The following is a 24,253-nucleotide window of genomic DNA, read 5'->3' on the forward strand; positions in this document are numbered from 1 at the left end:
TAATGTGCAGGTGAAGATGAATGCTGACTTTACAAAAAGGATTTTGTATTCACACTCTCCGCTGGCTCTGGGATAGTGAACCCATCACTCTGAGTAGGTTAGAAATAGGATTATACTGCATTCTGACAGTCGGGGGTGAAAAGGAGTTTGATATATTGGTTAATATGCATGCAGGCTTAAAGCTAACGGTTGTGGGCCTGTTACCAAGTAGAGAGGTGTGTAGATCAGGTATTAACTCTGCTGAAAGCCCAGAACTGGTCTCTTCTGTAAAGTAGGACACCTGCCATCTTTGCAGGAAGGTATTTTATCACCAGGTGACAGTATCCAGGTGGTAGATGTCACACTTTGTGGGTACAAATGTGATACAAACGAATTGAACCTGAATGTGTGAGGGCTCAGATTTAAGCACGTAGATGTGCACGCTGACATGACTTTATATAGACTAAATACACACTGGCAGAAATACACAAAGCATTCATACACACACACCCACAAGCCCATAAAAAGACCTTACATGTTGGAAGAAAGAAAAATCAATTATTGTGTCTCACCTGCATTTTCAAGCTGCTTCAGGGCACTGTGCATTCATACTTCTCTCTCTATTTAAGAGCCAGGATGCTGTAAGAAACAGGCCTTGCCTTTATCCTTATTGATTCTTAAATGTCTGGACATGCGACACAAGGCCTTGTACCTTGCTGGTTTTGCATATGTTGACGCATATGTGAAGTGTTTACAGTACGCTTAAAAGTGTGGCTGAAACTTCACAATGGGATTGTTTTTTTGTAGAGTTTTCAAAGTTAATGCGATAATAACGCTGGAGTTAGAGTGAAGATACTGGCATCATATGAAACTAAAAAACCTAAGGAATCCACCAGTACCAACCATTTCATACTAGCTTGTCGTGAAGGAGGCTAAATAGTGCTCCAAACTTATGCTAAATTTTGGCGAGGAAAAACTGGCAAGGCCATTTTCAAAGGGGTCCCTTGACCTCTGACCTCAAAATATGTGAATGAAAATAGGTTCTATGGGTACCCACGAGTCTCCCCTTTACAGACATGCCCACTTTATGATAATCACATGCAGTTTGGGGAAAGTCATAGTCAAGTCAGCACACTGACACACTGACAGCTGTTGTTGCCTGTTGGGCTGCAGTTTGCCATGTTATGATTTGAGCATATTTTTTATGCTAAATGCAGTACCTGTGAGGGTTTATTGACAATATTTGTCATTGCTTTGTGTTGTTAATTGATTTCCAATTATAAATATATGCATACATTTGCATAAAGCAAGCGTATTTGCCCACTCCCATGTTGTTGAGTATTAAATACTTGACAGTCTTTCTTTAAGGTACATTTTGAACAGATTAAAAAAGCGTGATTAATTAACGATTTTTCCGATTAACTATGGACAATTAATTGTAATTATTTTTATTATTCGATTCACAGCCCTAGTTTTTTATGCAACATAAACAGTAAAAAAGTGTGGATATTCATCCAAACTGCGAGTGTCTTTCTTCTTTTAATCAGCAGTTTCTCCTTTTACCATTCATCCCTGCACAGTTTCAAAGTGATCTGAAGGAAAGTGCTTAAAACATGTTTATTTCTTTGGGTGTAGCCCTATTTTTACTCACTAGTCATTAATGTCAGTGAGTACAGGAAGCTATAGCTGCTTCACAAACAAAGCCTCGAAGTGTGTTCAGAACGCAAAGTCAATTTTAGACTTCTTTTTTTATTTCATACAGAGGATGCAAATCCGTTCTTGGCAGCACGGAGTTTGGGGGCAAGACATATCTGTGCTAGCTGAAAATATTTCTCCAACAACAAGAGAGAGAGAATAATGCAAGGCGAAAATGTTCTTTACATACTGTCTGTAGTACACACATACACTAACAGAAACTCTACAGCGCATTCATTATATCGCTGAGCAGAAAGGATGAGAGAAAAGTTTGTTTACTTCCTGTTTAATGTGGCCTGAATCGGCAACAATCATTGTTGTTGTGGTTGAGATATATAAGGTGAAACATTACAGAATCATAGGATATCTCCTGGCTGTTTGTGGTGGTTGAAAATAGTTTAATGTAATAGTTTTTCCCTTCAACTTATATTTTCTTATTTTCTTCCCCCAATCATATGCAACATATTGGAACCAGGAATGAATGAGAATCAAAATCGATAAGCAGAATAGAAATTGATAAAATCTAAACAATAACTCTTATCTGTGTCTTTTCTGTTGTGGGGCAGCGTCAGTCTGTTGGACAGATTGTACACAGCTTTGGTTTCCAGCTGGTCTGGGTCTGATTAATACAGAGAGATGGGCTGATGTATCACTCCATCAGGGGCAGACAGAGGGGCTGCTGATCGCGGCCACTCAGCCATTACATCCCCCACCCTCTACCCCAAATCACTTTATTGTGGAGATGCAGTTGATTGGTCTGGCAGAAGCTCCGACCATCCATTTCTGTCTCTCCTCTACAGAAACAAACATACAGAGCTAGAGCTCATCTTCCTTCAGTACTTATATGTATATTTTTTCCTCAATTAATCTCTAACTCTATATAATGTTACCAATAAAAGAGGGCTATAAAAATGCCCATCACAATATCCCATAGCCCAAGATTATTTGTCCAACCAACCTCAAATAAATTCAGTTTAAAATTATATAAAATAGATAAAAGCATTAAAACTGTTCAGAAAATGAAACCAGCCGAGTTTGAGCTAAAGCAAACTCGATGCAAAACAACTATTTTGATAAGCAATTATCTTAAAGATCATTTTTTAAAGATTATGATACAAATCTTAGGTATCTCTGAAGTGTTGGCCGGACAAAACAAGCAATCTGTTATCATCATCGTTTGCTTTGAGACAATTATGATGGTCATTTGAAAGTTATCGTTCATTGCTTCAAATAAGAAAACTAAAGTAAAGAGACAATTAACAAAGGAGTCTTTTACCATAACACTTACAATTGTCTTGAGTTCTCCACAAATTTGAATTCCGTCTGCAGACTATTCCAGGTGGCTGAAGCAGAAAACATGAAGGTTTTCTTTCCTATTTCAGTTTGTATGTGTGGACAGACAGCAGATACATGTCTTGTGCTCTGAGATAATTAATCATGATTAATAATTATAACAATTAACTTTGTGTGGATCTATTTGACCTACATGCACACTCCTTACCCAGACACAAAGTTTGTACTCCTCTCCATCACTCACTCTCCATCTTTCTCTGCCTCTTACAGACCTGCTGACACACACACACACACACTGATGAACACGGTGGTGCTTTCTGACATGAGCCTGCGATTCGAGATGGCAGGTGTCAGTCAAATGTTCCCATTAAGACAGGAATGATGAATTCACTAAACAGGAAGAAGTGTTTGACAGGGCAGAAGCTGGTTCACCTGCTCAACTCGGTTTCACGCTGACATTTTCAATCAGTAAACAGTCGTCATCGTCCCACAGCAAACCCCTGATTCATCTTTTAGCTTGAGATATATATATACAGTAAGAAGGATACATTTCTGTAGTTTATCTGCTTTGAAGCTCTAATTGGACAATTTGTTTGTGCAGCTGCAGTAAAAAAATAATAATAAAAGCAGCCATTGTGACAGTCTGCATGTTCATAATTACTGCAGCAAAAGGCTGATTTCTGCCACCAATTATAATAATGGTCCCAAAACTACTGTACTTGTCTTTGTAATTCACATCACCTGATGATCAAAGTGGTAAAAAATTGGAGTGAAAGTGAGTTCACAGTCGAGCCCTCTTCCTCCTCTCTTTCTTTCGCGCTTGGCACAGCCTATGTTCTACCTGTATCCATGGCAACCTGAAGGCAGAGCATTGTACGAGATTAAGGGAACTGGAAGCCGAGAGACGGGGCATATTTGTTTTGATGTCTTCACATTGCATAAAAGAAGGTGGCAGCCATTGAGTGCGTCTACCCATGATGCTCTGGGACATCTCTCTGCCAGCGGCCACTTCACTTTCCCTTTTCTTCGCATAGTGACATTTCTCAAAAAGCGTCAAACATCCCAAACGAGAATGCATCCGCTTCATCTCTCGTACCCTCCATTCAAGATCACATTCTCCAAGCTCTTTGATGTCAGGCTTTGTTTTGTTTTTATTCCCTTGAAATATGAAACTTGCCAGCTTCTTTAAAAGATGTGCGTGACCGTAGTTCACTGTGACAGTTACAGTTGGATCCAGTCAGCAGAATCTCTCTGTGATATGTACAAAAATGATCTAACAATAGTTCCCATTCCCTTACATCGGGGGGAAATGAGTAAAACCCATGTTCTGCTGCCAGAACCAGGACTTCTTTCTAATCTTTACCTTTTTCTTTGTGAAACCCTGGATAGTTTAAGGGCTCTTAGAAGTGAAAAAAAAACCTGAGGTTGGAAGGGAAAATCACTCTTTGTGAAACTCCCATCCCCTGGGTCCAAAGCTCCACAGTGGGTTACAGGATTAAATCTGAGGGGTTGTGAGATGATTAATAAGAGAGCAGAAAAAAAGAAGGGATGCACCGATCCGTCTTTTTCGGTCTCGATAGCGATACCTGGGCTTTGGGTTTTGGCCGATACAGAGTACCGATCCCATACCAGTGTTTAATTAATAAGCTGTATGCCTCACTGTGTGGAAGTGACTGCTCATTATTTTATGTGTAAGGCAAGATAAGGTTGACTTAGATTTTAATTTGATAGATTTGCCCCATTGTCACGATATACAATCCAGCTATTTGAGTCAGGTATCGTTATCGGTATCAGTGTATCACTAGAAAAAAACTGCTTCATAAAGTTATGTATTTTCTTTAACTTTCCTCTCTTCTTGTTATTCGCTTGTGACTGTCAAGACTGAAGAAATTATTGAAATTACCATTCTTTTGGTGGACATACTGTATGTAGTGTGTGACAAGTAGACTTGGCTTCAATTTTCGGTCTCATGAGGCAAAAAAAGTTGCAAATCTCTGTTCTCGAACAGTGGTTCCCAATCATTTTGGCTTGTGACCCCTTAAAATAAAGCCAAATGTACTTCCATCGATCCATTTGCTTCTGCTTATCCAGGGCTCTTATCATTTGGTCTATAAAATCTCATCCTGCCATCATTCTCATGCCCATCACAATGTCCCAGAACACAAGTTGATATTGTTGTTTTGTCCAACCAACAGTCCAGAATCAAAAGATGTTTGTTTTACTATCATTGAAAAGAAAGAAAATCAGCAAATTGTCACATTTGAGAAGCTGGAACCAGCACATTTGTCATTTTAGCTTGAAAAATGACTGTGATTAATCGGATATGAAGATTGGTGGCAATTCATTTTCAGTCAATAAATTAATTGACTAATCATTTCAGCTCTAGTGAAGAGTGTTGGACTATTTGCATCTATTAGTAAGACTTATTCGAAATTGTTACAAAAAAAAAGCAAATTAATAACCATGATTATGTGTAACTGAGATATATTTTTCTTTTGATCCTTTCAGTTAATTTGCGTCCTCTCAGATTTATCTTAGGACCCCCTGTGGTGTCCTCACGCCCAGGCTGTGATCCACTCATACAGCGTCAGTTCAAATTAAAAGTGAAATGTATGAGCATCACCTCAGACATGATCTTTCCATTACCCAGTAATTACATCCCAGGAGCCAACAGGAAGCATCCCCGCCGTTCTGCCCGACTCCACCTGCTTCCTCCGAATCATTTTCTCAGTGAATCCAGAACGTGTCAATCCTCCACGACCAATTCCACCACTGTTTCTGCTCCCCTTGAGCTCATTTGCCACCAATTCTTCTCCCATCATCCAAACTGTTTTTGGAGGCCGAGATTGGGCCAATTTCTTCCAGCACGACATTTCATTACAGCCAAGAAATGAACACATGGTGACCTTCGCTCAGCTCCCGGCTCCCATATCAGGTCAAGGCTTCCTCTCTCTTCCTGAAGAAAAGATTTTTTATTTGTTACAGCCAACTGTCTAAAAGAGAGCGGTGGCTGCACAATCATCGCTCTCATAATGATATCAATCAGAGCCAATCAGGGCGCTCCCCTTTGAAGTTGCATGCTAATTTGGGCCTTAATGAACCCCATCTTAGTGTGATTTTGTCGCCAGCTCTGTGATTGCATTGATCAAGTTAACCTGCGTTGTAACTCAGTGGGGGGAACATGTCTTGATTTGCCTGTCAGACGTTCACGGTGAGAAAATGTCCTCGCAGCTTCAAAGTGGAGAAGCTGGCTGAAACCGGCAAAGGCTAGCAGTGACTGGGCAGAGCGCCAGTGTAGTGGGGCTGGGAAGTGCTTTCTTTTTGTGCCAAACAGTGTTTTGGCACCGTCCATATCCTCACATTCTGCCCACGGAGCACGGACACGGAGTCTGGCTCTCGCTCAAGGTATTGCACTGAAGTAAAAAAAAAAAAAAAAAGCTCCCTCTCATGCTTCTCCAATGCTCCTCAAACTTTTGACCCCACCCCTCAGTACATTTGTAGCTTTCTCAGGTGTGGTGGGCGAAGTGTTCAGATCATTTACTCAAGTAAATGTAGCAGCGGGACAATATAAAGATACAACAATAGAAGTCAGAGTTGTTTGATTAGACTGTTATGAGACCATTAAATGTGCGTTATTAGTTGTTACAAGCCTCATAGATGTGGATCAGGTTCGATCCCTGGCTCCTACTGTCTTCATGTCGCTAGTGTCCTTGAGCAAGACACTGAACCCCTAAGTTGCTCCCCGGGCGCTTTAGATCAGCCCACTGCTCCTACTGCTTAGGATGGGTTAAATGCAGAGGTCGAATTTCATCTATGTGCCTGTACGTATATATATGACTACAGTAATCAAGTTTAAATTTAAGGATCGCCTGCACACGGCTCCCTGAGCCGAAAAAGCGGTGGCTAGCAGTGCTAACAGAGCTAACAATGTTAACCTGGAAGGGAACCGAAGGATGGGCACTATGTTTCAGTGACGGAGACTTTTAGAATTAATTAATGAACAAAAATGTCTCGTTAAGATGGAGATCTACAGTGTCTACAGTATTTAAAATCTTAATCTGTAGAATAACTAGTAACTATAGATGTCATATAATGTAAAAGTAGTGCACAGTGGAACCAAAAAGTAAAAGTCCAAGTACTTTTAGTGCAGTATTTTAGAAAATGTACTCTGTTACTTTTCACCTGTGGTTGGCGGGTTTTGTTGGCTATACAATAACTAACTTAAATTTAAAAGTGCTTTAATAGTTCTCAGCGGATTGTAGCCTAATCCCGCTGTAAAAAATAAAATATTGAATAGAAGAACAAAAAATCATGCAAAATGTACTGAACTGTTCTGTTCTGAACTGTGGAAATAGTGTCTGAGTGTGTCTATAATATTTAAGAGAGAGAGTAACTTAATAAAAGAAGAAAAGCTAAGAAGATGAGAAAAGGAGAAAAAGCTTTCTTTTTATATAATTAAGCTGTAATTGTGAAGCTGCGCACTCAGGTACAGTTACTGCCAGACACTCAGACCACTTTAATTGCCTTCCACAGGTGAAAACAGCTTCTCCTCTCTGCACTCGACTGAATCCAAACGTCTAATGGCCTCTCCAGTGTTTTTATACTCTGACTTTTTAAGTTTGAGCGAGCAGTTAAGTTGTTTCTGTGTCTGCCTGCTAATTGGGATGTTTGAGGCAATGGCAAATTGGTGGATCAGTGGTCTAAGGAGTCGCACTGAGAGGGAAAAACAAAGAGAGAAAGAGAAGCCGAGTGACAAACAGAGCCATGGTGAGACGGTTCGCAGCTGCCAAGCAGGTAGTTGCCCTCACAATGTGACACATCTGCCACCTCAAACTGGGAGCTCGCAGGAGCTGCCAACTACCACTCCTGCTTTTTCTTCTCTCGCACATACTCCCACAAAGACAGGTGAGCTCTTCGCACATGCCACTGCTGTTTGAAATAGGCCGTAGCAGTGCCAGGTGGTGCTGGAAAGAAAGAGAAGAAAAGAAATGTTCAGCCTCCTGTGTGGACATTACTGTGGCGGGAGTGACAGCACGCCTTCCCAGGAGACACCTTGGCTCTGCTATTGTCACGACTGTGGACACAGCAAGCCCCTGCAGCCCTGTGAAATTAATACAAGCTGACCGGCAGCCTGCTCTCACAGCCTCGGTGGGGACAGCAGGCTTATTCGGGGCGACAGAACCTGTGACTTGTCCCAGCAAAGCCCGGGTGTCCGGACTGGGCTGGGACATTAACGAATGCCACTCTGCATGAAGCGCCCTCTTGAATACCGCTGACTTTGGCTCGGATAAGCGAAATAACCACACCGAGGTGACTTTCACAAAGCTCCGACTTGTCCTTTTCCAAAGAATATAAGCACATCTATCCATGGACGAACACTTTACATTTATTACCCCGACGCTTTAAAGTGCAGCTTCACAAACACACTTCCACATTCTCCTGTGCAGGATTTTCTCTGTTGTAACTGAATGGCAAATAATTGGTAATGTAGCGCCGCGTTAAGCTGATTGTTTTCTACGCATCAGTAAATAACATTTAAACATCTGACTTCCAACGAGGGCCAACCACTGATTCACATAACAGCACTGGCACTCAGATGTGACAAATCCAACCAGAGCACACACACACACACACACATACTTTTTGCAGCTCAGTGTTGTTCTGCTGGCTCATCGATTGAGGACCTCCTGATGCGATCAACAGCTGTCTCCCAGCCGAGTGGCGAGCTGATGGCCGCCTGGTGTTGTTCTGCCTCAGTGTTGCCCACCAGGGTCGGCCCCATTACGATCCCTCTTTATGTGCACATTTCTACACTGAGCTGAGTAACAGTAATGTTCCTCACAGATGGTGGGCTGTCTGTGAATGGTAGCATGCTGTTAGGTTCTGTTAGCCAGTTAGCTCTGAGTCCATGGTCCAAAGACTTCAGTTCACACAGTTTTTAAATATGTTTTTTTCACCGTGTGATCGGCCAGCTCACCTTCAGGCAGAAAAGGCATTGTTGTTTATTTTATCTGACCGGGCTGACAAATATGTTCTGCTCCAGAGAGGATATTGATTTAGTGCATCACACTCAAATCTGGCTTTCTGAGCAATTTGGCATTTTTTCATTTGTTGTGTCGAGCCATTCAACCCTCTTCTCTCTGTGTGCCTTTCTCTTTTTCCTCTTTCTTTTAAAACCTGATGCCTAAAACTGTGTAGAATCACAACTAAAACTCTGAGTAGATTCACAGCACAAAGATAAAAATATGCATCCACATTCTTTACATCACATATAAAAAGCTTTTTAGTTTTTGATTGTTCTGTTATTTCTTTATAGCAGACCGTTGCTATTTAAAACAGACCGTTGCTACCAACATAGTTCTGATCTCGGACTCTGGCGGACCGTTTTTGTGTCAAATTATTGATTTCTTAAGTAAGTAGCCGTGTAATGAGCGGGATAATGTACAGCGAGCCGGTCATTGTTGTGAAATAAACCACGACAGGGCGATGCTTCACCCTGACTCGTAGTGGAGGAGTGCAGCATCTCTCTGAATTGTATTGGCCTCAAAAATTCAGTATTGATTGTGTTGTATAGCTTACACATCAGTACTTCTACCTGCTCCACCACTTGTTAGACCTGCCAGTTAAAATCAAATCAAAGAAGAAGTGCAATATTAGATATTGTGCCACATCGGCAAGGATCTCCAACAATATCAGAGCAGCTGTCATTAAGCACGGCTGTGGATATTTATACCTCAATCATTATCATTAATGTGAGAAATATGATCAGTAATTTAATTTATAGATATGAAAACAGACTTTACAAAGTGCTTCACAATAGAGTATAAAGTGATTCATTTCTCAACTTATTTTTTATCTTCACTTTATCATGTCACCTGCGGCTGCACCTTGTGTACACATGGTTTAGTTTTGAGGTACACACATTCTCACTGCAGGTTTTTCTTCTATAAAAGACAGTTTAGGTGTTGGAAATGGTGTATGCATGTTCTTAGTGCATACCATAGTTTATACATGTGGTCCTTTCTCTTCCTCTATCATATCAAATATTTCTCATTACATTTTCCTTTACCCTCCATCTTCTCACTCCCTCATCTCCTGTACTTCCTCTTTATCTTGGCCCTTGGTGAGCAGTAACATTTAATTAGCATCAAAAGGCTGAGGCCCATGCAATATCTATGAGCTGTGACATTTGTGGCAAGACAGGGATCCCTCGGATGACCCCGGGGCCTCGCACATCGAGGGGTCTGGGGAATATCAGACACCATTACTCACCATCTTGTAAGAATGTTCAGCCCATCGTCTTCGGCCCAAAGATATTCCAGTTCTTGTGATAGGTCAAAACTCGAAGCACTCAGTGTCAGAATGATTCATGTTTATTTATGTTGGTGGTCATGTCTGTAGCGCCTTTTTTTTTCTCCAGCTGGTGCAGTGCAATTTCTTTTTCTAGTTAGTGGTCTGACTACATTTTTCTTGGTTTGTCCAAAACGTGAATTCTAATGCAACACCAGTTAAGTCTGCACAAAATCGACAACCCTCCGAGGAGAAACTGGACCGAACCGTATTGACTTGTTCCAGGAGAAATGGCGATGGGCCAATGACCACAGTTTTACAGGTGCTAATCTCAGGTGGAAAAGCTACAAGCCAGATGCCCTCAAGCATGGCTCTGCTCTGGCATTGCCTCAGTGGGCACCCAGTCAATACTGCACCATTGTTACCAGGACTGCCCATGTCCTGCTATTTTCTGATATAGTCAAGGTTGAATTCTTCAGACACTACATGTCCAGACTTCCCAATTTTACAGATAAAAATGATGTGCAGCGATGCAAACATATTGGTAATAAAAAGGAAACTGGACTGTAGAATGTGCAGCAGTAGTTTCATTATGAAATTAAAGCCGGTTTAACATTTTGCTCATCTGAGTGACCTCCTTTCTCTTTGGGCTCAGAATAGCTCCACAGTATTTATTTGTTTTTCTCACTCCCAGTGCCTGAATCCTGCACCTGGGTCTTTTGGCAGGAGTCAAGCAAATCTGCTCAGCTTTCCTAACATTATTTTGCCTTCAAATTGATGAAGCATGTCCAGCCCCAACCAACAATCCTCTTTACTGTTGAGCACTGTGTATGAACTAGAGTTGGGAATTGTGTTGATTGTGCCAGTGCGGAGACAGAGGAGTGGCAGCAGGATGGATGCCACCCCCCGGTGAGAAAATGAGTGGAATCACAGCGTTTTCCGACGAGCTGACACCCAAGACAGATGGAGCTAGCGAAAACTGCAGCGCAGCCCCAGCCAAAACCATGGCAACAGCATGTACGCGGCAACAGGAATCCTGCCAGGCCAATCAGAGAGGAGAACGCATTGCCATCTAAGTAGGTCCCCGAGGTAGACTCATGGAGGATGATAGCCTAACGGATGGAGGTTGCTGCTGAAAGAATCAAGAGGATCCATCATAACGCTCGTGGAAGATCGAGAGGAATATAACACCATATGCTTCATATCCTAAGGGTATGATTTGATATCGGCTGCAACAACTCGCATTTTAGATCACAGGCAAAATGGCATGTCATCACTAATGCCTCTGTGTAGTGCTGTTAAGCAGAAGCTGACAAAAGCCTGAAGGCATGTCTGTGGTTGATGTGTTTTTGGAGAGTTTACATACACAGTGTGTTTCTGTACTGTAGCCTGCAGGGAATCTGGCATTTCACTTTGCTCCTCAGAGCAGAAGATCAGCTGCACAACAGCAACCTTACAGCTGATAGAGATTCATTGTCTTGCTCAAGGACACGTGGGTACACTTGACCTCAGGCCTCGTAGCAGAATGAAAGTCTTGAGTTCCCTGCACTCAGTAAACCACCTTGTTGACCAAGCAGCTTGTTGTCAAAAGGTGATTTTACAGTTAGGGACTTATCTCAGTTCACTAAAAGATTTAGAGGATTGATGTACAAGATCCTTGACCTGTACCTGGAGTAGGAAGGCATTCATTTTTCTCTGCTGTGGGGAAAAAGCCTCACACCGTCAGATGTGAAGGAACGTGGTGTAATGTGGGAGGCCAAGGTAAATGTCATAAAACATGTTCTCATTGCACAGGTAGGGGAAAAAGAAAATAAGGTTGCGAAGAGTGAACATCAAAACTGCTCTTTCTTAATGGAATTGAAAATGTCTGGTTTTCTATTAGTTTCAAGGTCAAATGTCCTGATGTGGAAGCTGAATGTAAGTGAATCAAATTGATTTATATAACGCTTTTTACTGGGGTTACAATTAACGATTATTTTCATCGTCCTTATTTTCTGGGTTAATCGATTGGTTGTCTGGTTTACAAAATGCCAGAAAATGGTAAAAAATATCAATCAGTGTTTCGCAAAGCCTACGCTGATGTCCTCAAATGTCTTGTTTTGTCCACAACTCAAAGATATTCAGTTTACTGTCATAGAGGAGAAAAGAAACCAGAAAATATTCACATTTAAGAAGCTGGAATCAGAGAATTTGACCGTGCAAAGTTCTGTAAGTAAGAGTGAGAATTTTAAAGTGGATCCTATACGCTACAGGGAGCCAGTGAATAGATCTAAGTATGGGGGTAATGTGAGAATGTCTATTTGACCTAGTGAGTCTAGTGTTCTGGATTGCCTGCAGAATGTGACCCCTACATGCCCCCTTTCTTTCTACAGTTCATTGCTGGCGTGTCTGCAAGAGTGCAGGCAGAGATGAATTTACGTGTGCCAAAAAAAATTGTCAAACTACTAGGGCTGTCATAATAACCGCAATATTGCAATACCGTGCTATTCACAAGCCAACCGCAGGGGATGGAAAACAGCCGCCACAACCGCTATGTTCACGTTTTTTTTCAGTCTTTGAACTCTTTGCAATGGGAGCGCTGCGTATTTACACAACGCTACTAACGGCAACAGCATGACGAGGTGCTGAGTGTCTATTCTGCACTGAGCACTGCACGTATGGTGTTTTTCTTCTGGTTGCCGAGAGTTGAAAAATGTTCAGCTTTGGTTAAAACGCTGCTTTCGTCACTGTCACTTTTTTTTACCCCTCCGTCCAATCACAATTGAGAAGGGGCGGGAAAAATACCACAAAGACCAACCGTTACATCCCACATGTAGTTTACAAGTGCTGAACAATAACAATGTTGTGAAATGTGTGAAATGTGAAATTCCTTCACCGCGACAGCCCTACAAACTACCGTCTCTGCATTTCCAGATTAGCTCTGCAGCACTGTAACACCTTTGTTCTGACCCCCACTCTCGTATGTGAGACAGATAAAACATGTATTAGCAAAAGTACAATGTAATTATCTATATTACCATCTCAAATAGTTTTTACCGTATCCCCATTTTTAATCGAGAAGAATCCAGTTTGACCTTGTGCGCCTTCATCAAATTATTTTCTTTCTTTAAAAATATATGACATTACAGCTTGCTGATGAAATGTCTATCATTATACCGAGTGAGCTGCTGCCTTCGCTCTCACCCCTTTTGAAGAACTTGTGAAATTGAGTTTTTGGAGTGTCTTACTCGTTTCAATTTTCTAGGAAAAGCAGTGAAATTTCGTGGGTCTGAATGGCGGTTATCTACGCTGCGCAGCCTGTGCACTGTGTTAAGCTGAATTGCCTTTTCTTCACAGACTCTATGGAGGCTTGGTGATTATGTAGGCTTTTTTTTTTTTTTTTTTAAGGAGGATAGATTACACAGAGTTTTTGTCATTCAGGGCAGCAACTTTACTCCAAAGACACCGCCCTTCAGAGGCAGAGTAGAGTTAAATGGCAGCATGTGCTGCTTGGGCTGACAAGCATGACAGCACGTCCGTAGCCTCCCGAGTGCACTCTTCATTGTCAGCGCTGACAGCCCAATAACCTCCTGTAGAAGCACAGATTCATGCCATCGACATTAATCTCTGAAAGCATGTTATATGACGTCCTAATTTACAGATGAAGAAAACATAAACGTATTCTCAAGCAAACATCTGTCTTGCTCGCTCCCCAACATGCATGGCATCACAGTGGCCATATCCTCCGCTGAGTCGAGTCTTTGATGAAGCAGCCGATGCTTTGAAGCTCGGCTCTGCCATCAGGAGCTTTTAAAGAAGCCCCACTTCTCTCTCTCTCTCTCTCTCTCTCTCTCTCTCTCTCTCTCTCTTTCACTATACAAACAACTAGTTTATATCGCCAACTGAACTGCAGATTCATGCTAGGCCACACAGATAACCCAAATCTGATCTTCCTCATCTCTGCCCTGCCTCCTCTCATCCCAGTCAAAGATTCAGACATAAACTACCCCCACTCTCTCTCTCTCTCTCTCTCTCTCTCTCTCTCTCTCTCTCTCTCTCTATCTATCTATCTTTGCCTCTACCACTGAGGCTACGACTGCTCTATCCTCTACACTTTATCCTTTCCCGCATTGTGTTTCTCCAATCTCATTCACTCCACTCTTGTGCAATCCGCTGGCTTCTTTCTCCCTTTTGGAGAATGAACAACAGGTATTTGCAGTATTCAGAGATATCTTGGAGGAGGAGGAGGAGGTGTGAGCCTTTTCCTACAGATATATTCAGAGACATTCCTTTTCTGTACACTTTTGTTTGCACCTTGGTATCCCTTTGCACTAAAGAATTGCAGTGATTCTTTGTCATCTCTGCTACAATTAGCCCGAGAAAGATTTTCTGTTTGGCTCTATGAAAGGCAATGTCCGTCTGTGGTCGGTCCATCACTTCGGTCCAGATTGAAATAACTCTCTCTAAGTATGTGATAGATGAGATGTTGGTCCCCTGAGGATGAACCCTCATGACTTTGGTGATCCTCTAACTTTTCTCTCGCACCACCAGCAGTTCCAGTTATTCAGTAAAATATCTCAACATGTACTTGATGGATTGGCACAAAATGTTGTGCAGACGTTCATGGTTCCCAGAAAATGATTTTCAATAACTTTGATCCTTTGACCATTCATGTGGCACCTTTAACTTGTCCAATACTTTGGTTTATGACCTACAAAAAGAAATGACATTGTAGCTCCGTCAGGCCAAAACAGCCACTTTAAAAAATCTGACATACAATTTTACCATAAAATTTACCAACTTTTTTTCTATTTTGGACATTCTAATGAGCTTTCCTCTTGTTCCCAAATATCAGTTTTGCACAGAAAGATATCTCAATCCAAGGGGCGGATTTCCATGAAATATGCTGTGCACTGTCTCATGCTCGTCAAACATTTAGTGACCGCATGGCCTGCCCTCTAGCACCTCCTTAAGGACAAACTTGAGTTTAATCCCCTACTACTGTAGTACAGTACCTGTGTTGAGTATAATGAACACTGCAGCCTCCGGCTGAATCTAGCAGGGCTTTAAAGTTTTAGATTTTGTTTCTGATTGCAAGTTGCTGACAGGATATAAAAAAAAGTATGTGTGAAAACTTGAATCCGTCACCCACACAGTCTTGCGATGTCTCAGCCATTTGCATGTAACTGACAGCCAGTCTCAGACAGTTTTTCTCTCTTAGACTTTAACAAGGTCTCTCAGATTTCCTGCAGTTTCTCGGGGAGTATTGTCTGCCGCTGCCCACACAGGAAGGTACCTGTTAGTTCTTCTGTCTGGCTGAGTGGGCCACGAGGTGCCTGTTGTCCTCCCACACCAAGCCTGGGAGACTCTGTCACGGCCCTAATGAGAACTGGACCTGACATCCTCTCCAACCGCTGCTCCTCTCCGCATCCCATCAGCCCCCATTTCTTCCTGTTCTTATTCCCCCAGTAATGATGGCAGAGAGGTTATGGCACCAGGCAAATTGTAGGTTGAATTATTGATGGGTCACTAGGTCTGTTGCTACGGCGATGGCTGATCTCGTATGACATCCGTCAATGCAAACAGGTATAGGAGTGTTGTTATGTGACAGGAAATCTTTCCTATTTTTCCAGTGTGGAGCATTGACAGTGTGTGGCACAGGGGCAGCTGATGAGGTCCAGTGTGCCAACATTATTATCTCTCAAGGTGCGAAGACAATGGCTCACAGTGATTTGCTGTGACAGGCAGCTCAGAGATGGCTCCACAAATCTAACAAGATTTTATAATGGAGTCTCCTCGTGTTTTTCCTAACAGTGGAACATGGGTGGGATTAACTCTTCCCTCTGGATTCCCCCCCTTCTTTCATTTCATGCAGGCATGGTATTACGATAACATTGCACACAGATGAAAAACAGTGCCACCTGATTTCCCAGAGAAAAAAACCGAAGCATACAGTGCCACTCGGTGGCAATATGGAAAGATTATATAGAAGTAGAAACATCCCAATAATGAGCAGTTATGTTTATGACAGCCAATCAACCACATCTTCACAAGCATCCATAATCCTGTGCAGCAGGAAATATGTTTTCCTGGCATTCACACACACACAGGGCAGATATAATGGCGTGCTTTCATACTCGGTAATTAGACTCTGGGTAACACAGAGAGCTGAAGCACAAGGCAGAGGATATATATGCACTATAATTGCATCATTGCATGGGGAGGAATAACAGCAACTGTGACTGTTGTATTATACAGTAGCGGCAGTCAGCAAACTGAAATGATTTGTATAAGCCCAGTTTAGTGGGTCAAAGGGAGGGGTGGAAAGTAGGTGGGCGGTCATGTGCTTGAGAGAAGAAGCTGATAAACATTGCTTAACAATATAGCTGTAATGTGGACTAATTTAGAGCCGCTCCTTTCCAGCGGGGGCTTGATTGAGCCGCCGCCACTTGTTTGTTTTTCAATTTGGGCTTTGGTGGGTACTCCCATTTTACCGCTGCGTTTGTTTTCCGAGAAGTCCTCATGTCTAATTTACTGGATCTGCTTTAGCATGTTCGCTCACTCGCTCTCAGGCGATGCTGTGCTGCATAAATTATGCAGAGTACTTTTTTCGTTTCCGACATCAGGCTGATGTGGGAATGCGTGCTGCGAGTTAGCAAGACATCTATGTCACTCTGCCAGCTCTGCCGATGGAGACGTCGAAACATGTGTTGCAGGCACAGAATTACAGCTTGGTGGGATAAAATAGAACAGAATAGAATTTAGATTAGCAAAGAAATCGGTGGCATGGTAGGAAGGAAATTCAGGTTTTCAAAATTAGCATTCATTAGCATTCTTTTCATAATACTAATGGTTTGAAGAGAGCCTGCATTACAATAGAGACAGCCTTTTTTGCCATCCCGTCCATGTTAACTTTGAATATTTAATATGAATTTTACACACCGCTGATGCTGCTCAATACAGCCACAGCTGAATATCCAGAATGCAGGATAAAGCTTGCTCAAAGGCAACAATGTTGATCACAGACTTGTTGAACCGTCGAGTGAAGGTGCTGCGACCTGTGGACTCTTCTGCTTCACAGTCCGCTCGCACCAGGAGCTTGTGAAATGAAGAACGAAATCAATGTGCAAGCAAAGGTCTCCTCCTGTCAGTCTTGTCAGATCTGGCTGAAAGGGTAGAAATATTGGGGGAAGATGATTGAAGCCCAGACTTGTAATATTCCTTTCAATCTGCGATGACTACACCCAGTGTTTGAGATACCTGAAGTGTATCTGTTTCTTTTTGAATATCCTCCCCGACGGATCAATGAAGATACAGAGAAAGGGATCTTAATAATGATCAATGCCGCTGGGAGAGAAACTAAACAAACCAGGTGCAGCCGCTGCTTATAAAGAATTGACTTTTTGCTCCAGTTGCACTGAGAAAATGAACGCCTTATTATGGCCCCAGCGGAATTAAACATCAAATACCTTTCAGCCAGCAGCAGCCAGGTGTGGGCACAGTTTAAACGTCCAACCATTGAAATAGTATTTTTTAGAAATAACAAAAATCATACACCCACAGACTGCAGACCTGCCCCTGCAGGTGGACAGTTAATTTATGATAAAACACAGTTTTATAAGCATTTGGGAGTTTGTAAATGGAGCCTTTTTTTTCTTACTCAAGGCCCCTCTATGATGGATCGAGTCTTTGATACAAGTTGATTCTAATGAGTCAATGTTGAGTTTTTCCCTCACTTGAGCACCAGTTATTCATCATATAGACATCGCCGGAGGTGTGGAATAGAGCCATAAATTTTATGACTTCAGACTCAACTTGACAAAGTCACAGAAGACTTTACTCGAAGCTGAGAGTGGAATAATCTTATATCACCAGGATCGTATTCAGTTCGGGTTCTAGGATTTATGTCAAGAGGAAGAGGGGCAGTGAGAAAAGAGCATTCAGTTTGAAAAATGTCTCGTCACTTTTTAAAAGCCTAAAACCAAAATCTAAGACTCAAGATTTGACTTGTAAATCATTATTTGGTTTCACCTCTTAACTATAACTGAAACCGATTATGAATGTGTGTAAACTAGATCCAAGTTTTACTACATCTGAGTAACGATTAGTCAATTGGCAGATAAATCATCCGCAGCTCTTTTGATTGTTGATTAGTTGTTAAAATGATTTCCCAGCTGCTCCGTTTTGAGGACTGCTTGTTTTTCTTTGTCTTATGTGCTAGTAAACTGAGTGTCTTTGGGTTTTGGGACTGTAAGTTGGACAAAACAAGATATTTGAAGACACCCCCCTGGGCTTTAGGGAGCTGTGATTGATATTTTGCCTTTGCCCACAGAGTGATGGCACAAACAGAATCGGCCTTTTCTGTCTTTTCCTGTGGCTTATCCACAGGTGATCGCTGTCGTCACAAGCTTGCTTTGGGTCTATGAATGACACAACAGTAGGGCGCAAGTTGTTTTTCTTCCTTTGTGGACGGAACTGCCAGACTCTGCTGCCTTTTAGCTGCTTTATAGATTTGTTTTTGATCAAGCTGTCCTCCGACGCTCAGGACGAAGGGAAAAAGATGATGAGAAAATTACTGTGGACTTGCATGCTGGTGCGAGATAGTGATGGAGGCAGAAGAGGTTAGTTTGCAGATCTATGTTCATAAGCCGCCAAATAGGAATTATTTATCTGTGGTCTAAAGAAAAGCGCCTTTTTTTCTCAGCCAGGCGACATCAAAAGATTCTCAAAATGACACCCGCTGAGTTTTTAGATTTAGTCGTTATTTTTGGAGCAAAAGAACCTGAAGTGACTTCAAATAAACTCTTCTCGCAGAGGCAACTGGTTGCTGCGCCGGACTTGTGAAAAGACAGCATTATGCATGCACTCTTCATGTGCTTTGGTCTCAGAACGAGAGGGCAAAATCAAGGAAAACACAAGCAGTCCTCTGTAGCTGAGATGAAATTTGTCTTCAAACTGCAGATATGTTTTCCACGACACTGCTGCTTATTAGGACTGTCAGGAACACCATATTTTGGGCTACGCTCCTACAGTCACTGGCGGACCACCAGACACCAGAGAGATCTTGTTCTCCTGCTTCTTCTGCCTCCTGTTTTTATGCCTCGTGTGGACGGTGCACAGACCCCTCCATTTGCTCCTCATCCTTTTGTGTGTGCAAGACACACCTTAAAGTCACATTTGCAGGCCCTTTCCCCCTAAATGGTGGCGGATGTCTCCGCATTGCGCACCACCTCTCCAGCGTTGCCTGGCTGCAAGCCCATGTGTAATGCAGCCTCCGGCCCGAGCCCCTCCACGAGTTGCATTGCAGAATACTCTGAAAAAGCAACGGCGGAGAAGGCTCTGGCTTGGCTCGTCTCCATGACAATGCATCGGGAAAATCTCCAGCCAGACATTTCTCTATTCTCGGCTGAGATGGACGGCATAGCGCTGCAACACGTGTCTTTTGGTTTAATTAAAGGCATTCATTTTTAAGGATTCTGTTATACTACAGTAGGTGCTGTTTGTATTATTATTTGTTAACGAATAAAAAACACTTTCCTTAAATGTTAAGTACGTCATGTTTGTAATCCCAAAGGATTACAAAAAAACAAATATCCGCATCCCAAAATTGAAAATCGAATACCTACACAACGAGCGAATAATCATCGAGTAGTTGAATATTTGGGCCCAGCCCTACTGCTTACCATCCATTCCTCATTTTAAGCAGATCATGTTTTCTGTCTACATTGTCTCCCACATCTCAGCAATGTGAGTAAAGAGGAGGTGATGGCAGGTGCAAAAGACAGGGCTTTGTTCTCACATTTAAAGCCCGCATTTCTACTCAGAATCAGTGACATTGCGAGTGAGGGATTTGTGCAGCTGATGAAGCTCTCCGCTGGCTACTAAACCACATCAGCAGCCAGTGACACAGTTAGTCATTTTATTGCCACATTATATATTCACCGTGTCCGTCAGCAGTCTAATCAGATTTGAAGATGTGTCCTAAATGCGAAGTAGAAAGGAAAAACTGGAGAGAGATAGTAGGTTGGTTGTCAAGCTTAGAAACATGAAGAGGAGTCAAATAGATCCTTTGTATGAGCATGACACTTTGCTGTGATTCATCTTTAAGGATATGGCAGGTGATGGTGTAGCTTTTTCTTATTGTTAACAAATCCTATGAAAATGATGTATTGCCTGTGCAGCCAAAGCCTTATATATCTTAATCTTATTCTGTGCCATAGACCTCCTCTTGTTGTCCAAAAACATATAAAAACACATCAATGAGCCACATCGTTGCACTGGGTGACATGTTGCTTCATTATCATGAACGCGGCTACAGTAGTTTATTTTTATTCGTTCCAACATACACTGTCCTGCTGCCGTAAATACTCATTAGAGCACCGAATCTGTGACTAGTTCCCAATAAATGCACTATTTATGGCTGTCTCAGTAACGTTGAAAGGTGTGTCTGTATACTGGTTTTAATACATACTCTTTGATACATCCAGATGGTAACAACAACGCCGTCAACTTTCCTAAACCTTTAACAACCAGCCTGCTTGTGTTTGTATTTTATATCAATACTTTTACAGAAACCAACAGTTGCATATATGCGGTTCACATGGTGTTTGTTAAGTTTGATGAATCCAAGCCAGGATGTGAAATTATTCATTACATTTCAGCTCCAATCATAGTATTACACGAAAGTTTGAGGCACCATCACGATGATACTATTACAATACTTTATAGCATGAGAACTTGACTCTGTCACATCCCCTGTGACGCTAAAGGTTTTTAGTTTAGTTTAGTTTATTTGAGAAGGGAAAATTAATAAATACACAAAAAATGACAGAATCAGCACTTTTTCATCTGTAGTCCGAGGCTAAAGGTGTTACAAAAGGCTTCCTAAAATACATAAAACCCAAAACAAGGCATGCTGTTTAAAGTCTTCCTAAAATACATCAGAACAAAAACATAAAACAGGGCCCGCAGTTTAAATGTTGGAAAAGGACACAGTTGTTAAAAGCAGTAGTGACATTTATACATATATTTAACGACATTGTCGACAAGCAGGATATACAGTTTAGATAGCAACAGCAAAAAGAGAGTTTAGTGCTGACGTGCAATATATGTGTTAATCATCCATTGTATTACTTGGTTACTGAAAGATCTTTAAGTAGTTGTATGATGTGACTTGGAATTATATTCCACTCTCTTGAACCTCTGACAGACCAGGCTGAACAAAATAGTGCAATCTCCTCTTATAGACCCCATAGTGACACGATTAGTATCGGTTCTTCTGATTTGTTACCTCTTTTTAAAGATATACGTGTTCAGTAGGAATCAGTGGAATTGGGGCTGAGAGCAACAGACGGGACAGGGAAGTCGTTACGAATTGAGAGATGGACGAACACATTATGTTTTTTGTCTTTTCATGGATTTATTGACAATAAAAACGTAGAATATTGACAGTCTTATTGTTGAATTCAAAAGGGAAACATGCTCCTTAAAACACAAACAATTCATTTTCCCAGTTGTTGCATTAAGTCGTATGCAACTGAATTTTACGGACAATCAAATGAACGGGAAGCTACAATGTGAGCATATAGCTGCTATGGAAGACTGCATAGGGCCCATTTTCTTGTGTCCTTTGTTCCCCGAGGCGAGGACTGAGAGGCTTTACTGGTAAACAGAAGTGGCAGACCTAGAAATGTTTCTCAGGGTCTCTCCACTAGCCTCTGACGATGTTAGCCAAGGGAGGGATGACTGCATGCCCAATGCGTGTCTTCGGCGGTTAAGAGCTGATGGAAAGGCCATTTGTGTCCAGCCTCCTATTCGCCATCCTGCAGGGAATTCTAACTGAAAGGGAAGAAAGCGACCTGTCGGCTGTCACATCGGATCAATGTTGGTGTTTGCCGACTTCCACCATCCTGCCATCTTATCAGAAAGGCAGAGAAGAAAAATACAAGTAAAAATAATCAATCTTGGATTTTCTTGATAGCTTTGTATTATTGGATGGATGGGAAGGCGGTGCAAACACACAAAGTGTAATTACAGCAGCACTTCAGTAATGAAGCTCGCGTGCTGGAGGAGGCTCTCAGTGTGGCACAAGAGACCAGCAGTGTGTCAGCGAAGACAGATTTATGAACACGGCCCTTAATTTAGCTTGTGCGCTGCGTACAGTAAATCACAGAGCAGATGCCAGCCAAAGGGGTTTTACTATAATTAATCAAGTAATTTATAAACAAGCAAACAAGAATAAATGAGTGCAATATAATCTGCTGCCCTTGCTTCTTGATGGGAGTGTTTAGGTGTTAGTTGTATGTTGTTTATTCGACAAAGAATGCATGTGTTTAGTGTTGGTTTCATTTAAAAGTGCACAATTACACAAACTGAAGTATATCTCTATAGTGAAACTCAAAATGATGCAAGCCCAGCGCACAAACGAGAGCAAGTTGGTGTGTGTGTGTGCTTGTTTTGAACTAAGTGTGTCTGCTTTGAATGTGTGTGTGTGTGTGTGCCTGTGGGCTTCTGGTTAGCTGGAGCAGTGGCGGCGGTGGTAGAAAGGACCGATGAGGAGAGATGGGACCAGGCGGAGGGTCATTAGTGCTCTCTTTGATAAAATAGAGAGCCAGGGGACTTGAGAGGGAGTGTAGCACATACACAAACACACACATTAGGCTGCTCTGTATTATTCTGCCAGAATTAACAAGTGACTGTGTACCGCCACCCTGGTTGCATCCCGCTACTTTCTGACAGAGAGACACAAAAATATCATAGTGCTATTTTCCCCCCCGAGTATCTAAAACTTAACACCTGATACCTAAAAACCGAATACCCGAATTTGAATGCTTTTTTCACCACCTACTTTGAAAAATATAAACAGGTTTTCTGAAACCAGCAATAACTTTTTTTTTTTTTGGCCCTGAAATTAGAAAAGTTTTAGTTATTTCGGTTCAGTTTCAGAGTTTTCTGTTCAAGATCCAGCTTTAATACAGAATTTCACAATGATAAGCAGTTGTTGCCCCCTCCACACTACACACACAGAATATGTATACTATTTAATTAGTATGGCTGCCCCCCCTTTGTCTATTATTCGACTAATCAGTCGTTTTGGTTTTAGTCGACTAAGATTTCTTTAGTCGATTAGTCATTTTTTAATGCTTTTTTCATGCTGAACACAAGATTTAAAGTGGTGCTTTTGTGTGATTCTTTCTGAAGAAACTCAATTTCACAGAGCAATATCAGGGTAATATTAGTAATATCAGTGATAGTGTTTTATAAAAAAGTGACATATTGTAGGGTTGTTAGTAGAAAGTAGCATATATGCCATGGGCAATTTTATTTTTTTCCATTGTGGAAATGTGAAAGTTAACTATAGAGTGGATACATTTCACATTCAAATAACACTCACATAATTATAATGCCCTATTCAGTAAATGGAGTTATTTCAGATGAAGCACATTAGCTGGGTTAAACTCAGATAAATAAACACTTAAGGTGTCTTTTCCAAACTTTGATTGTTTCTTATTTAGTCACTCAAGTATTTACTGCTTTAAGTGAACAGTTTGAATGTAATGGAAGATCACATTCAACATGCTGCTTTATTTGTTGGTCAGCGTGTGCAGCAGAAACAAATCTTCTGACAGCATCTGTGAGAATATCTGATTTACCAGCCAGCATGAAACACTGGCCCTTTTGAAAAATGCAAAAAAATGAAAGAGGCAGGCTCTTGCAATTTGGAAACTGCAGTTGTCAATTCACTATCTAGTCTCGTTTGTTCATTCATTTAATCATCGATGTACTCATTTATTTACTTTCCAACTATTTTGCAACCCCTTGTTCTTGACAGTGAGAGAGTCTGTGATGCAGTGTTTTTGTAAAGATGTAAAGATCCCACGGGGGTCCCTCTCAACACCAATAACATTCGCGAGAGTTTCATGCAAAGGCTCATGGGTAGGTTTTAAGAGGACACTGCAGCTACTTGCTGTGAAATTTGCATGTTAAGCACAAGAGAGTCTTCCGAATAGCTTACGTA

At 41.7% G+C, this 24,253-nt stretch overlaps 1 protein-coding gene across 5 annotated transcripts in view; it reads left to right on the forward strand.

The window, feature by feature from the left end:
* The window catches only part of LOC119497485 (mannosyl-oligosaccharide 1,2-alpha-mannosidase IA), a 216,142-nt gene that overhangs the window by 167,688 nt on the left and 24,201 nt on the right, over positions 1-24,253 (forward strand). The gene's annotated exons all lie outside the window — the stretch shown is intronic.

Source organism: Sebastes umbrosus, chromosome 11 (assembly GCF_015220745.1).
Source record: "Sebastes umbrosus isolate fSebUmb1 chromosome 11, fSebUmb1.pri, whole genome shotgun sequence".
Taxonomy (NCBI): domain Eukaryota; kingdom Metazoa; phylum Chordata; class Actinopteri; order Perciformes; family Sebastidae; genus Sebastes; species Sebastes umbrosus.